The sequence below is a fragment of the Macaca nemestrina genome, chromosome 8 (assembly GCF_043159975.1).
Source record: "Macaca nemestrina isolate mMacNem1 chromosome 8, mMacNem.hap1, whole genome shotgun sequence".
Classification (NCBI taxonomy): Eukaryota; Metazoa; Chordata; class Mammalia; order Primates; family Cercopithecidae; genus Macaca; species Macaca nemestrina.
In genome coordinates this window covers 6,016,251-6,028,224 of record NC_092132.1, presented here as the reverse complement: position 1 = coordinate 6,028,224, position 11,974 = coordinate 6,016,251, and the positions used below count along the sequence as shown (strand labels likewise).

General features: G+C 43.8%; 1 long non-coding RNA gene across 4 annotated transcripts in view; it reads right to left on the bottom strand.

Moving 5' to 3' along the window:
* Nucleotides 1-2,260: 2,260 nt before the first annotated feature.
* LOC105475014 (uncharacterized) overlaps nt 2,261-11,974 on the bottom strand; it is a 39,658-nt gene continuing 29,944 nt past the window's right edge. For 3 of the 4 annotated variants that reach the window (XR_011606434.1, XR_983064.2, XR_011606435.1), the window contains 3 exons: nt 5,799-5,887; nt 4,267-4,340; nt 2,261-2,588 (listed from right to left, as the gene is read on the bottom strand). This is a non-coding gene — a long non-coding RNA (uncharacterized lncRNA). The remainder of the gene's footprint in view (nt 2,589-4,266; nt 4,341-5,798; nt 5,888-11,974) is intronic. The other variant, XR_011606436.1, reaches the window with a different exon arrangement.

Here is an 11,974-nt window from a genome sequence, read left to right as displayed (position 1 = left end):
ACACACCACTGTAGGCAGCCATGAGCAAGATGCCTGGCGGAAACAGATGTCCCACCCAGTTGGAATGTTTGAAAAGGCTTTGAATGAAGGTGCTCTTTACACAAGGGCTCCTAACCCTGTGATCAGGGTCAGGAGAACCAACACAGACTGCCCAGTCACCAGAGACTAGAAGCACTGGGGTTGGGGGATCTACCCCTAGAGAAGAAGCAGGTGGGGAATCAGCCTGAAGAGTGGGTTTAAAGCTGGAGCCATGAAGAGGGCCACCTGATAAGACAGACACAGGCATGGTCCTAACTGGGCAACCAATGCAGGGCAGGAGCAGAGAAACACACCCCCCCCATCTCTGTCTCCTCTGCCCTCTAGCCTCCAGCCCACCTGGAAGCCAGGAGGCAGTAGACAGCTGGTGACATATTTCCCTGAGGCCAGTCAGACCCCTCCCCACCCAGGACACAGGGCAGGACAGAGAAAGTCTGAGCATGGAGTCTCCAGAACACAGCGCGAGGAAAAGGTCCAGGTTTGCAGTCTTCTCAGGTTGAGTTCCTTAACTGCAGGGATGTGCAATGACATGGCTTCTTCTCATAATGTTCAGCAAAGCAAGCGGGGGATGCAGGATGGAAGGGAGAGTTGAGCCAGATCCTTGGGTTAGGGGAGGCCTCAGCCGATCTGCTCCCCTTTCCCTTTAGGCAAGGGGGCCAGCCCCATGTGCTCCATTACCAGCCTGTACTTGGCTGCAGGCTGTTCCCTGGGGAGGGGGCATTCTCTCTCTGGAAAGGATACATCTCAGGAGGAGAGGACATCGGGAGCCCTCTGTTGACAAAAGTTACAGCTGATAGGGATCTGAGCTGAGCATCAATACTGTCCATGGCAGAGTCAGGCATCCGTGTGCAAATCCAGTCTCTGCCACTTATTAGCTGAGTGACTACAGGAAAATGTTTAACTTCTTTGAGCTTCAATTGGCCATAACCTTCAGTGTCAGGGTGAGGAGTACGTTAACTAAGGTACGTAGAGCCCCTGGGACAGTGTAGGCCGGAGCCTTCTTCTTTCCTCCCTAGCCAATGCTCTTTCATCTCTGATAACTGAAAATGTGGGGTCATAGAGACCTGACTCTTGCAAAGTCAGGGCATGGGGGCAAGAGAAGGAGGGCAGGAAAGAAGGGAGGGTAATGGGCAGCTGTAGGTTGCAGTTTCAGCAGCCAGGAAAGTTCAGTGGTTAGCACCAAGACCCTAGTCCCTTAGAGGAATGGGCTTTTGGAAGCAAAGATTGAACCCTAGCAGGCAGAAGCTGGGAATCTATGGATGAAGTGGAAGCATTATTCCAGAAGAAACAAGACAGGATTATGAGTCCTGAATCATAGGATCAGCACTGATCCTAGGCAGCTTGAACTGATGTTAAGTGTCCCTAGACACCCTCTCTGAGTGATGCTCTTATTGTAGCATTCAGCAAGGTACCTTGAAAATAGAAGGCACTAAATAGATGGCGTTAGTAATCACATAAGGATTAAAACAAATGGCACTCAAGTGGCTCCAGCTAATTGCTGAGGTACAAGTGCTGCCACAAAGCCTCTATGAGTGCTGTCAACTGAACTGTGTCCCGCCCCCACCCCCCAAATTCATATGTTGAAGCTCTGATATATTAAGTTTAAGGTAATTACAGTTAAAGGAGGTGATAAGGGTGGGACTCTAATTCCACAGGACTATGGCCTTATAAGAGCAGGAAGAGAGAGGACCAAGAGATCTGCCTGTCTCTCTCCACCATATAGGGACAAGAAGGCAGCCGTTTGCAAGCCAAGAAGAGAACGCACACCAGAACCCAACCGTGCTGGCACCCTGGTCTCAGACTTCCAGCCTCCAGAGCTACGAGGAATAAATGTCTGTTGTTGAAGCCACTGTCTGACATTTTGTTATGGCAGCCAGAGCTGATGAACACAGTGAAGAAGGCAAAAGAGAGCAATCGTGTTTCTGCTCTCATTGTAGGAAAGCCAGGGCTGTGCCCACTCATCTTTGCGGCAGGGTTGGAAGGAGTGGAACCTTTGGGAGAGGGAGGAAGGAGTGGAACCTTTGCCTTTGGGTAGCAGGGAGGGTGTGGAGGAGGGGATATCTGAGTTGGCCCTGAACAATCCATGGGTTTTGCTATGAGAGATGATGTAGAAAGACCTCCCTGGAGAAAGAAAAATAAATAAATAACCGTGAGTGAAAACAGGAGAGTTTTCACCTATGGCTGTTCTTTTAAGACTGATTCATCTTTCATGCATTCAGAAGATATTTGAGATTTCCAGGCCCCTGCAGGGGACAGAAGAAACTGAAATAGGAAGTCAGTTTATCAAGAGGATCGTAATTGGGTTCTAACTTCACAGGGAGGAAGACTGGGGTGGGGGTTCACAGGGCATGGGGTGCAGGGACATTACCATTCCTTGGTGAGACAGAGATCACATAAAAACATGCTGTATTCCTTATTATCTCCTGGTCTTGCTTTCACTCTGCACCTCCTAATTCAGAATCTAAAGTTCTCATCCATCGCCATCTTGAATGTATTTAAGAGGTTCCTCCGGAAGATCTCTAGCAGGTGGGGCCTTCAGGGTGAGCTCTCCTCTAGCAAGACAATGGGAGAGAAAAATGGATAAATAAAATAAAGAAATACAGGATCCTAAGAATGGAAGACCCTTGCAGGGGACGCCGTCGAAGGAGGGGAGGGCCAACAACCCTTTATGATCACCTCACTCATAGCTAACCTGGACAAGGGGCTTGGGAAAGGGCCCTGGATCAGACACATCCGTGTTTCAACTTGAGCGGTCATTTAGTGACTGGGTGAGTGGAGGTCAAGGGGAAAGCATACTTGGTGGAAGGAACAAAGAGCGAAGATGTGAGTGGACAGTACCCCGCACTGGGGGAATGAGGTCAGCAGTGAGAGGGGATGAGGCTGGTGAGGGGTTGGGGGCAGATCAGGGTATGTCAGCATAGAAGTCTGGACTTTACACTGGTTAAAACAAGGAGAAGCCTGAGAAATGATTCAAAGGCCAGAACTGCATTTTTGAAACATCACTTTCCAACACTGGAGACGGTGGGGGGTAAACAGAAGGTGCTCACTTGTGCATGAAGTGCAAGGCTCCTGGTGCCTACTGAAACAAGGTCAGCTTCCCTGATCTACATTCCTGCCTTCTCCACAACTGAAAGTACAGCTAAGTCCCCATCTCCCCAGATATCTTTCCTTCGTGCTGGCTGCTTTTTCAACTGAATGTGGGAAGTTTGATTCATTTTCTTCAATATCAGCAAACACAGAGGAGGCAAGACTGAAGGCAAGAATCCAAAGTGGTGCTGTCTACCCTTACAGAACTGGTGGGCTTGGATGCGTGCAAGGTTTTTGCTGAAAATGAGTCTCTGCAGGGCCTCTGCAGTGGCTGAGAGCTCAGAAACAAAGCAATTAGCTGCGGACTTTAACTTAACAAATCCAAGCAGCTCTTGGTTCTAAAACTCTGTTAAGCCTGCTCCCACACCAATATCCCCAGCCCAGTAAATGGCATCTACTCTAGTAGAAAACTTAGGAGACATGCTTCATTCAAATGTAGCCCAAATCCCTGTCTGCTCACTGTCTCCACCCTTGGCTCTAATTCAATCCACCTATCATCCATTCTCTGGCTTCCACACTTGGCCTCAGGATCTTTAAGGACCTTTCAACCCATGGTCTTTAAGGACCTCTAAAATCGTGCCTCTGCTTGTGGGTGCATCTTGTCTTCTGCAACAACTACCTGTCCCTACAATGCCCACATACCCACTCCCCTACACACATGCACACACACACACACACGTGTGCACACACATACAGGCACACATGATGTCACAGCAATACATGATTGATTTCACTTCTCCACGTAAATTACACTTTCTCATTTTTCTGTTCCTTTGCAGTTTCTTTTCCCGCTATCCAGGAAGCCTTAACCTCCACCTATCCCGATAATAACAAAATGTTGTTATTTCTCCTGGTTTGTCCTTGAATGAGGCATGGAGGAAATATTCACTCCCCAAACCTGAATTGAGTAGCTGCAGAGGAATGGAGAGAGGACTAAGACAGGGGCCTGTCCCTTTCAGGAAGTGTTCAAGCTGGTGGATGGGCGGAAAGAGGATGTGGCAAAACACCGGCTCCCACCGACAAATGCCCATAAATTCTCTGAATCCTGCTCAGGTGTTAACCTCTTCTTTGACACCTTCTCTGACAACTGAGCCCCTCTGGAGTTACGTAGCACACACATGACATCCATGGGTCCATGTTTACCTAGACAGCAAGATTGTGAGCTCCTTGAGGTCAGGAGACTCAGAGGCTTCTCCACATATCCCAGGGCCTAGAACCTAGGGAGGAGATCATCAAATATTTATTGGATTGAGATAAACTAGTCAGGGCTTCCACATCAGCCACAGCCTAAGCACTCTCACAACAGAATCAATCCCAACCCCCAGGAAAGGGGAGATGAATGGCGAAGGGACTTTTCCAAATCCCACCGCAAGTTAATAGCCGACTCTCGCTGAGAACCCAGTAATGAACTCCCAGCCTAGGGCTTGTTTCTAGAATTCCAGGCTTGCTGGAGACCTGGAGATGTTGGACATGGACTTAAAGGCCAGCAGGACTGACTAGGCACAAGAATGTTGAATGTCGATAATGGAAAATCACATATCAGTTAAGTGACTATTAGTGATTGAAATTGTGTGAGGAGTAGAGACCACCCCGCCCAGGAGGCCTTAGAGAAAGCCCGGCACTGTTGAGTGCTGTGAGGCTCCCATTTTCTCTCTGTATTTATTTGCTGCTTCTCCTGGAAAGAGAGATGATTAGAAATGCCTTGTTTTCTTTTGTCACCAGTCCTTAAAGGCTTGGTGTGTTTGGGATGTGAGTATGCAGTGTGCATCTGGAGGGTCATCTCCACATTTTTGTACCCCTCAAATCCCTGCACAGTTAATTAAAAGTAATGGCATTCTCTCTGCTGCAACATAGCATGATCCCATCTCCACAATCTGTCATCCTAATTAGCAAGGAGAGAAGGGATTGGTCTACTTTCAATTTGTGTGTTCTAAAGCTAGAGAGAAATTCATAGGAAATGGGCCTGGCTGAATCCAGCATGAATGTCTGCTTAGAAAATTGTGAATTTTGAAATATGATCTTGGGGTAGTTTACTTCCAGGTACCCTGTATTATTTCAGCTGATAAACAACAATAAAATCACAGTGTTAACTATGACAATAATACTAAGAGAAGTTACTGCTTTTAGTGCCTATCAAGGGTTTTGTATTTTTAAATTGTGCTCCAAGAGCACTAGTCCTTCGAGATGCTCCTTGGTAAATGGTTGTAATGCCCAGGTCCACAGGGCATGTGTGACTCACTATAGGCTCCTTTTGTATGCTTATAATATCCACTAGACTGTGAGAAGCACTGAGAAATCACGCCATTTTAAAAAGTTATTTAAGTTTAAACCTATTCAAAAGTGGAAATCATTTGTGGAATAACTTTTGTTCAATGCAATATTTTTAATTCTAAAAACTGAGTAGGTAGCTTCCATATCACAGATAAGAAAAATGAGATCTACAGCGATTGTTCTGAGGTCTATGAGCAAATCCCTAAAAACTGAATCCACATTCCAAAGTCTGTGCTCCCCAGTCTCCACAGGCCCCCGACAGTAGCATGGCAGGGTCTGCACCTGCACAGATAGGTCAAGTTCATGCCTCACCCTTGCTATGTGGAGGCTGCTTTCCAGGCCCACACACCCAGAAACACTAGGTGGGGAAGGGAAGAGGGACAGAAAAGAAAGTAAGCACTTACTGAGCATCCCTGGGCACCAGACGCTGTGCTTGACTCGGAAAACACAGAGATGCAAATATCCTAGTCCTTACTCTTAGAAGTCTCACCACCTGGTAGGAGAAAGACGTGAATGACCAGCTTGTCACAAAAGCACAGGCTTTGGATACAGACAGTCCCGAATCTTGTTAAATGCCTTTATGTGCTGGTTGGTGTTCTGAGCACACCATTCCCTCTCTGTGCCACTTTGGGCAAGTTACTTAGCATCTCTTGTTCTCTTTCTATATAATGAGCATCACCCGCTATGTAGGGTTTCCATAGGAACTAGCAAGTCTCAGTGTTCTAATGCAGTACTGGTGCTAAGCAGTTTCCTTTAACATCTACAACCATCTAATAGGGAATTTAGTGAGTTCAGTGGAGAAATCAACTCTGAAAGAGTTATAGAAAGGCATCAGGGAGGAGGTCATATTAAACCCAAGTTCTGAAAGCTAAGTTCAACCGTGTAGACAGTGAGAGGAAGGAACACTCAAACTGGGTCCAAGCAAAAATAGCATCACTCCGACAAGCTCTATCTCTCAGCCCCATCTCCTATGCTGGTGTCAGCCAGGCGGGCTCTTCCCAGACCTCAGTGAGATGGCACACGAAACCTCTGCTTACACATGCTGTCTACTCGACAACCCCAGCAGAGAGAAAACGCCCTTTTAGGACCAGTTCCAACAAGTGTCACCAGCTGTGTACCTTCATTTGCCCCCCAAATAACTGCTTTCCCACCCAGGAACCTTAAAACGTTTTTCGAGATTCATGGAAATTGACCACCCTGTTTCCTTCCTTCTTTGATATCCCCGAATCCTTGAATCACTGTGCCTGGTATAGTACTTGGCTAAATAGTCCCTTAATAAATCCTGGGTGAAAAGACAAAGAAATGAACGACACATTCTTCTAGAGTACTACCTGAGTTTATTTTCTTAAAGAGTAGTAAGATTCCAGTGGTGTGGAGCACATCAGGCAGGTGGAGTGGGTTACTTTGCTGAAAAACATCTGAAAATCAGTTTATTCTTTTGGACTTTGGGACAATTTAAAAATTACTGTCAATTCTTGTGCAAAGAATAAGACTTGGAAAAAGCGTGGAGTGGCCATGAATGAGTGTGTAGTTCTGCTCATCTGGAAATAAGGAATTTGGAATAAGGATGGAAGTCTTTGCCTCTTCCCTCATTGGCCTTTCCAGAAGTCCCTCCAGACTTTTTATTTCTTTCTGGTGTAGGAAATCCTTAAGGCAATGACTTGACCGGTTGGTTGAGGCTGTTCTTCCTACCTGGGATGACAAGCTGGATTCTTGGCTTTAACACTTTGTGTTTGCCTCCTTTGCATCCAAATTGCCCTTTGACCTGACGCTGGTCACTAGTCCTGGTTCATTATATTTGACCTAGCACAGGTGCCCCATTTATCTAGAGTAATTGTTCATTAGCACTCTAAATATAACTGTTGGTGATTTTGAGCCTTTCTCCAGATGTTGCCTTAAATGTCATTTTAAAAATAATCAGCCCCAATGAGATGAATCAACCCCAATCCAAGCTTCCGTTTGATATCTGAGAAGGCTATTGGGACGGCCAAGAACTTACGAAATAGATAGTAATTTACACAATGAACAATAATTTGACAAATTATATACAATAGTGTGCCCAAAGCTTGGAAGGGTCAATACAGTTTGAGAAGTTTCTCAAAGAATTGACCCACTCTGCCAAAGTGATTTGGCCTAAATCACTGGGGTTTCTTTTTGCTCCTTAATGAAAAGAAAATTCACATAAGAACTATAGAGTGTTTTCTTCCTTTATTTGTTACTTCATCTCACATTTATCAAGTGTCTATTTAAATTCAGATATAGGACTAGGCATAGGAGACTCAAAGATTCTGGACGGTCGATGAACAAAAGGAAGTAGAAAGCTGGACCCCGTGGTTCCCTACGGTGATTCCCTCCAGTCATTCTTTGTAAGACTAGGAGGAAGGTGTGCAGCTGGTGATGGTGTTAGAACTGCTCCTGGAAAGGCACTGTCATTCTCCTGAGGTTGCTGAGCAGATGGGATGTGAAAGCTGAAGTTTCCTGTTGGCCATCTTGCCATTATAAGGGAAGAGTCTGCCTGAGTAGAACCAATGCAGAGAAAACAGAGCCAAGAGACAGAGGTCTTGTCCTGAAGCAGCATCCCCTGGATGTTCCAATTATGTGTATTACTGCATGGGACGCCTCTTGTGTTCCATTTCAAAGCCCTTGGCCTCACATGTTGTTCCACTTGAAGCTATGGCACAGGTTTCCACTGTCTTCATTGCCACATGGCCTGGCAGCACCCCAGGCCCCACATGGGGTATATGTCACCCCTCTGGCTTCTGGGCCCAGGGCTTCACCAATTCAGTGAATGGGGTAAGGACAGTCAATGCTTCCTATTCATACTTTCAGAATCCAGGACTCTGGAGGAGCTGACATAACTCTGGGGGACTCCGTGACAAGTGGAGCATGGAAACCAATGAATCAGTGCTTCCGAGGCTCATTCCTCAGGCAGACGGGCCTGAGATGCCCCTCGCAGGATGCTTGACAGGTAGAGGATGTAGTCAACCTTCCTGGGATCTTCTATTAACCCTTCCCTCTTTCCTGCTGTCCCTCACTCATGCACAATGCGATCAAAATCCCAAATAAAACATTTGCACATCATCTTTTGTTTCTGATTCTATTTTTTATGGAAATCAGGCTAATCTTCTCTTAGAAAGGAGTGGATTTCAACACAAACCCTCAGAATAGGATTTCTGACCTGGGCATCTCACCACCCAGATGGAAACAGGACCCCATTGCTGGTGGTAAGTTGGTGGCTGGTAACCCACCAGCATACAGTACAATGACAGTTGCAAAGGTATTCGTGTAGCTGTTATTGGGATGAGGTATGGATACAGGGAGAAGCATTGGATCATGTAACAGCTAGGACATTTGAATGATAGGAAAGCAGCGGTGACTATAAAGTTTGTCAAGGGAACTCACTTTTGTTAACTGCTTTGGAAGCCTTGTAAAGAAAATGACCGACTTGGGTCAACCAAACATGAGTTCAAGACTCCAGTCTACAACTTAAGATAATTCTTATTTCAGGAGATGCAAGGCATAGTGTACTAAAAGGCAAGCCTAGGGACCAGTGGTAAGAATAACAGTAGATATAAAGGTCCTTGAATGCACAGTCTCTACATGTCTCCCATGTCAAAGTTAGGACTCATATAAGAAGATAAACTGAGGCAAGAAATGGGACAGTTCAATAATTTGCATACAAAACTTGAACCCCAGATTTTCCTGAATCCTCTAAGCCTGTAGAAGAAGCTCTTTCCACTTGCTACAGAAGAGAAGCTCCCCCTAGCACGGACCCTAAAAAAGATTTCAGTTGAGCCAGGTGTAGTGGAGTATGCCTGTAATCTAAGTGCTTTGGGAGGTTGAGATGGGAGGATTGCTTGAGTTCAAGAGTTCAAGACTAGCCTGGGCAACATAGAGACTCTATCTTTACAGAAATTTTTAAAATTAGCCAGGTGTGGTGATACATGTCTATAATCTGAGCTACTTGGGAGGCTGAGGCAGGAGGATCACTTGAGCCCAAGAGATTGAAGCTGCAGTGAGCTATGATCATGTCACTCCACTCCAGCCTGGACAACAGAGTGAGACCCTGTCTCTAAAAAAAAAAAAAAAAAATCAGTCGAGGCATGTATCTTACAAGGTATCTTTTTTCAGAGACTTTTTTCCCTATCAAGCCCTGCACCCATATGTCCTCATTGCCTCCAGGAAAATAACTAAAGTTATATTTTAGGATGGGCTGTATAGGGAATTAAAGCCTCTACCCTAGGAGGAAATAGCTTGTATCCAGAAGTATTAATAGTTGCAGGATTAATTTAAAATGTGGCAGTGGAAATGAGGATCAGGATGGTTGAGTGGAGCTATGTGAGATTAGATATTGAGAGTGTTGAAGTAGGATATAAGAATCATACTTTAAGGCCATTGTAGAGCTGTGGACAAAATTAAATCTACAAATTCTAAACTCTAGAGGAATGAACCCATGAGCAAGAGACAGAGGATAGTTTTACATCTGGGGTCAGCTTCTGAGATTTGGGGTAGTATGGACAGAGATAGGACCTGCCAGAGAAGGACATTTTTTTTTGTTCAAGAAAGAAAACAAACTTTGCCAAATTTTGACAAACTTGGGGACTGGCATGTCTGATTTGGATCTGGAAGATGCCTGAACACAAATATAATTCTTCAAATAATTATCTTACATAGGCATTTTGCTGAATAAGGAATTGTGTTAAAAAGCAGAAAGAGAGCTTGCCAGCTCAGAGACTCTTGCACTTGTCATCTCATAGTCTCACAGTTCGAAGTCTATTGACTTTGATGCCTTAGTCTTATGATCTTTTAGTCTTATGATCCCATGGTCCTGAGGCCCCATGTTCCTTAGTCTGTAATTTCACAGTCTCATAGTATCCTATTCCTGAGATCTCTTAAGTCTGGCAGCCGATAGTCTCAAAATCCCAAAGACCCATGATTAGAAATCTTATAGTCTCAATATCTTGAATTCTCATGGCCACAGGATCTTTGAGATTTAAATATCTAGGTGTCTCGCAGCCTAGCAGTTTTGCGGTAGAGCAAATATGAGCCCTCTCAATTCCAAGGATTTTCAGTCCTACAATGTTTGAATCCAAAGACTTACCAGAGAAAGAGGCCTGAACTCACTTTAAAATTGTTTTAAGCCAGTAGTAAACTACACTTAATCAAAGACCAATCAAATTCTACCCAATTAAACTTCTAAGGAAATAAAAAATACCAGTTCCTTGGTGGTACAGGAATTGGTTGGGGTAAAAAAATAACAAATAAACTCCTTATATTTCTTGTGCTTGAAGTCACACCCTTTCTGGAGGAAATAAAGACAAAACCATGACCTAAAACTGCTAACCTTCCATTTACATCAAAATGATCAGTTCTTCCCCCATATAATCTGCCCCAGCTGTTATTGTTCTTTTAGATACAATGTAAGATAATCAAAAATTATAAAATTATAAAACAAGCATAGAATTACTAAGAGAAAAATCGAGTCAATGGAAACATACCTAAAAATGATCGACACATTGGGATTAGCTTACATAATTTTAAAATAAGTATAATTAATATGTTAATAAATCTATATAAATATATACAGATACACACACATACATACACATATATATTCATACATATATTTTTATATAGTACAAAAAACGTGGATAATTTCACAAGAGACTTTAACTGTAAAAAAGAACAAAATTTAAAACCTAGAACTAAAAATACATCTGAACCCAAAGTTGTAATGATATGAACAGCACTTTGGAAATAATAAAAGAAAGGATCAATGGACTTGAGATGAATGAAAATCATCCAAACTGGGCCACGCCTGTAATCCCAACGCATTGGGAGGCTGAGTGGGGTGGATCAACTGAGGTCAGGAGTTCGAGACCAGTCTGACCAACATGGTGAAACCCCATCTCTACTAAAAACACAAAAATTAGCTTGGTGTGGTGGCACATGTCAATAATCCCAGCTACTTGGGAGGTGGAGACAGGAGAATCACTTGAACCCAGGAGGTGCAGGTTGCAGTGAGTCATGATCGCACCACTGCACTCCAGCCTGGGTGACAGAGCGAGGCCTCGTCTCAAAAAGAAAAAAAAAAAAATCATCCAAACTGAAGCTCAAGAAGAAAAAAACTCACTGAAAAAAGAATTAAAGACACTTAATGACTTGTAAAACAACATCAAGTACACTAATCTAGGTGTAATTGAAATTACAGAAGAGGAGAAGAAGAGTAGGGCAAGAAAAATATTTGAAGAACTATTGACTGAGTTTTATCCAAATGTGGTAAAACAAATAGCATCCCACTGTCCAGAAAGATCAGTGAATCCCCAGTAGTATGTATACAAGACAATAACAACTACAGAAAACCTAGTAAAACTCCTAAAAATCAAAGATAAAAGAAAAAAGTGTTCGAAGTACATGTATAAAAAAGAAAGAGATGTAATATACAGGGAAAATATAAACTAGACAGTTAACTTTTTATCAGAAACAATGAAAGTCAGAAGATAATGGACACAATCTATAAAGAGCTAAATGAAAATTTATTAATTTAGAATTTATATCCAGCAATACTCTTTAAAAATAA